The 5,042-nt window shown below is 35.1% G+C and overlaps 1 long non-coding RNA gene across 1 annotated transcript in view; it reads left to right on the forward strand.

Annotated features, from left to right (window-relative positions):
* Window positions 1–5,042, forward strand: part of LOC128250563 (uncharacterized) — a 31,065-nt gene that overhangs the window by 14,761 nt on the left and 11,262 nt on the right. Inside the window, exon 2 of the long non-coding RNA XR_008266604.1 lies at window positions 4,761–4,857. This is a non-coding gene — a long non-coding RNA (uncharacterized LOC128250563). The remainder of the gene's footprint in view (window positions 1–4,760; window positions 4,858–5,042) is intronic.

Here is a 5,042-nt window from a genome sequence, read left to right on the forward strand (position 1 = left end):
TTTTTTTTTTTTTCTTAAGAAAGTAAATCATTACAAACGCTCTAACTATTCAGTGTTGTTCTGTATCGCCAACTTACACATGCTTGCCAAACGTATAAACTCTTTCGAACGAATGTATAACAAACTGCCTCCCAAATCATTTACAATTTGACTATAGGACCTACTAACATACAGGGTGATTCAAAAGTCGCCATACATAGGAACAATTTATCTTTTTATAAGAAACAGTTTATAAGAACAGTTTTTGTTTTTAATTTAACAGTCTCTATTATGGTTACCGTTGTTTTGAATACACATTGCAATACATTAACCCCACTCATTGTAAACCCATAATACCACATCTGGTGATACGTGTGCAAAGGAGTTGGTGATGCGTTCCTTCAAACGATTTATGTCTTTTATCTTTCCGCGATACACCAAGCCTTTCAAATGCCCCCAAAGATACAAATCAAGATGGCAGACACGCATCTCATACCCAAATCTTGAGTGATAATGGACTGAATCGAACCGTAACTAATCTGCACATCCTCTGATAACTCACGGATGGTGATTCGACGATTTCTCCTTACCACCTCTCGCACACACTTGCTATATTCCACTCAGTTCGGATGGTTGCACGTCTCCCAGAACGTTCGTGACTATCGACATTTTTTCGGTCATTTTGGAAACGTCTAAACCACTCGTACACTTGTGTGCGGCTCGTACATATCTCTCCATACACTTTCTGCAACTTTGCGTAGGACTCTGAGCAGGTATCGTCAAGCTTTTGGAAAAATTTGATGCAGATTCTCTGCTCAACTTTCTTTGTCATCATCAATGCAGTGGTAAAACTAAATTCTCCAAGACATTTACCGTCACACTGTACCATTTTCTGCCGACACACTCTTCTTGCATTAAACATGTCGCAATAAATTCTATTAAATTCGGATTGGAGGAAAATGTTGTAAAATTCAGCCACACCGAAACCTTTCAAGATCATATTGTTACTTTAGTAAATCCATCACAATAAATTCTAGCTTTGTGTTTGTTATTTGGAGCTTTTTTTCCCCTTCCATTTATCAGTTTTTCTTGTATTTATTTTTGTATCCACCGTTCATTTTCAAATGTTATTATCTCACTCAGTATAATTCAGGAGAATACCGGATAACTTATAGGAATCAAGCGAGAGAATTGAAACATTATATATTTCGACGTGAATCCGTATTGCACTTTCTCCCTCCTCCACCCCTATACCTCACTGTGCAAATCCATTTATCTTCATTTTCGCACAAATGCCAGCTGGTATTTGTCAGAGGCAATATTAACATCGACAAAATACTCCAGTTGAAACGAATACCACATTTTGAAATTGCTATGTATACATAGAACGTAAAAGGGGCATATACGTTTCTCATACAATATCACCAAATAAAGTTTAAAATGTCAAGTCAATTAAATCGTGGAGAATCTACTAAGAAAACATTTTATGTAATGAAACCCGAGAGGAAACTGTCAGTTGTCTTCGGAATTGGTTTAACACCGCTTTCTGAGGAACAAAGTGCAAGGTCTGGTACATCTACAGATCTACAGCCGTTACATCGAGCAATAAGCCTAATTCCAAATGTGAACAAAAGACAAATTTTATACAAAAATATTTTACTCATTTCGACATTTAGTTGATTAAATTTTTTTATTTTTTTTATTTGTCAACAAGCTAATTAGTTAGCGATTTATTTTGATTACGAGTGAAAATTCCTGTAGATTTCCATTCTTTTTTTTTTTCTGAATACATTTCAGAGCAACTATGCAAAAAACTACAAGATTGTACGACCTACCAGAAATAGCAGTCAAATCTCTCTCTCTCGTAAATCGATGAGGTTATATAATAGTGGATCGTCCCTAGTGCTCTCCTCTTACGGATAAGGAAAAATTAAATTTAACTGGGGCCTATTTATTGAAATCATATGCCATTTACATAAGAGGAGGAGTAAGGTGGAGAGAGGGGGAAAATAATAATTAACAGAAAAGTTTTGTTTTTCTCCCTATCCGAAAAAAAAACTGAAGAATATTGCGTACGTCATACGTTATAACAAACCCGAATTTAGTTTTTTTCATTCACTAATTAGTTTCAAAATTTAGCACAAGGCCAGCAATTTAATGAGGGTTGTGGAAATTCGTTTACATCGACTCCAACGTTCAACTGGTGCTTATTTTATCGAACCTGAAAGGATAAAAGGCTAATACGCCCCCGGCAACATTTTAACGTAAAGATGGACAAAATGCCGAGTAATCATCAGCGTCATCAACCTAGTCATCATCATATTCGTCGTCGTCATCGTTATGAAAATCATCATCATCATCAAGATCATCGTTGTCATCATCATCATCATCGCCATCGCCATCATCATCGCCATCATCATCATCATCATCATCATCATCATCATCATCATCACCATCACCATCATCGTAGTCGTTGTCTTCGTCATCGTCATTATTATCGTCATAATTATCATCATCATAATCCTTACAAACCCTCTCAGTCTTCATCATCATCATCATCATCGTAATCGTCATCGTCATCATCCCCACCATCACCACCATCATCGTCCCTACCGTTTCACTCAACACCATCGCTTAATTTATTCTTCATTAATCGTTCACTCATTCGATATCAGCTTAACTAATCCTTTCCACTGTTCAATTACTTCTGTCTTAATTTTACAGCTAATTCTTTTTTCAGCTTTAACATCAATTCACTCTTTTACTCTCAAATTTCTCTCATTTACTCTTTTACTCTCAAATTTCTGTCATTTATACTGTAAACTTCCTGTTAATTTTACTATGAATTTTCTGTTAACTTTACTATTAATTCTCTCTTAAATTTTACTGATAATTCTCCATTAAATTTTCTGTTAATTCTTTATCATTTTTATCGCCAAAACGCTGTTATCTTCATTGTTTATTCTCAGTTAATTTTGAGTCAAACTACAGTTTGCTTCGTTAATAATTCCCTGGTAATTCCGATAACAAGTCAGTTAATTATATACTTTAAAACTTGTGTATTCCAATTTAGTTTTTCATCAAATGAAGTCAGTGTCATGCACATTAGAAATTAAATCCTTTGTTCTCTCTCTCTTTCTCTCTTGAATGATTAAATTTCTTTGGGTGGTGCATTACCTGCTTGCACTTTGGTAATCTTATTATACGGAGAGACCAGCGACACACAAGTGGCACATAAATGCCTGAATGGAGGTGGAACGTGACCAGTCACTTCCGAGAAATGGAACCAATGATTGTAGCGATAGGAACAGCAGATTGGAATCAGTTTTACAACGTTGCTTATGAATGAACGCATTTACGATGCAACCACATACGGATATTTTGTTAAATCTATAAAGAAAATATATATACCTCTCTCGTAATACCACATGCTTTTCGACAACTGTGAACGAGGAATGATCCTATTGTTTTACTTCTTACCACTAATCAAGATTTGCTAACACCGACGCTTTGTTTCGTGCCAGAAGGCGGTAGCAGAATTTAGTTATTAAAATTGTAATTAAGATTGTGCCAAAGCACAACTCATTATTTACAAAGTGAAATATGTCTGACACATCGAAATTAATTATTAAAGAACCAATAAATCTTGGTTTATGACTAATGCCTGTACGGAATGATAGCTCTACGAATTTATGATGAAGAATAGTTAGAATAATAATAAAAGGAGAAAGAAGTTCTATGAATTACTATGTATACGACATATTGGTTTCAAATTTTGAAACAAGGATAGCAAGTTTGAGATGGGTTAATCGATTAATTCGATCTCATTGCTGAACTGGTACTTGTTTTATCGGCCGCGAAAACATGGAAGGCAAAGTCGACTTTTACAGAATTTTAAGTCAGAACTTAAAGACGGATGAAAAGCCACTAAGCATTTTGACCGGCGTGCTAACGATTTTGCCAGCTCGCTATCTTGCCAGTAATACAGTACATTACATATTTTTATTCGGTGGTGTTTCTTTTGATCGCGTACGTCATCACCCCACGCTTGATTCCATTGACAACAGTGATACTGTGTGTCTTTGGTTAAAACATGAACATTCAAAGGCTGTTATTACATTATATAGTTATGCATGTAGTTCTCAAATGTTGCAAGCGGTGTTTATTTTTTATTATTGTTTTTATTTTCCAAAATAATTAAGTCTATATGATTTACACACTTCATATCATATAGATTTAGACTTCAAAATTCATATTAACTCCTCATCGTCTTGACAAAATCTTTTATTCTGGATGTTGTTAAATGCACGAGCGATCAATAAAACGAAACAAACTGTACTCGTTGTGTATCCCGTTAATCAGCTATCATAGGGCAGACAATCCCTTCTTGATTAAATTATTTGCCGACTTCTTTGGAAATCGTTGATGGAACTCAAATATCACATTCGACATAGGCATTAAGGCTGACAAAGAAAGTGCTGGTTATCGGACCAACATACGGCAAAACCGGCGGGTAAATCAATCATATGTATGTATTATATGTATTATAATTTTACAAGAATAGAAATGACCTTGACTTCGAGGTTTCGACCTTCTACACTTCGTCAGACTGTGGTGCATTTAGATGCATCCTAGATTTATATAATCTCTGGTTAGTTTGTTTTCCTGAGAGAAGAAATACAAACACGATTCAGTATGTATTGCATAAAAAAATCCTGTTAATCATTTTAAATATTTCATTGTTTAAAATATGAACAAAACGGTTTTTGCTTATATTTTAGATACACAAAAGTAAATGCAGATTAACGTGATATACGAGTTTACGAAGATGATGTCTGCCACATATGAATACCCTTTACACAGAACGCAAATGATTACGTAAGAAAATTGAACGTTATTGAATTTCAGAAAACAATTCCAAATTTGGAGAAGTGGTGAATGTAAAGTTTTTTGTGCGCGTGTTTGCGAGTATTTCTGCGATTATAACGGCATGAATGTGGCACATGTGAACGTATATGTTTAGTGACTGTGTTTTGACGACTGTGCCTGTGTGTGTGTCGGGG

The sequence above is a fragment of the Octopus bimaculoides genome, chromosome 22 (assembly GCF_001194135.2).
Source record: "Octopus bimaculoides isolate UCB-OBI-ISO-001 chromosome 22, ASM119413v2, whole genome shotgun sequence".
NCBI lineage: Eukaryota > Metazoa > Mollusca > Cephalopoda > Octopoda > Octopodidae > Octopus > Octopus bimaculoides.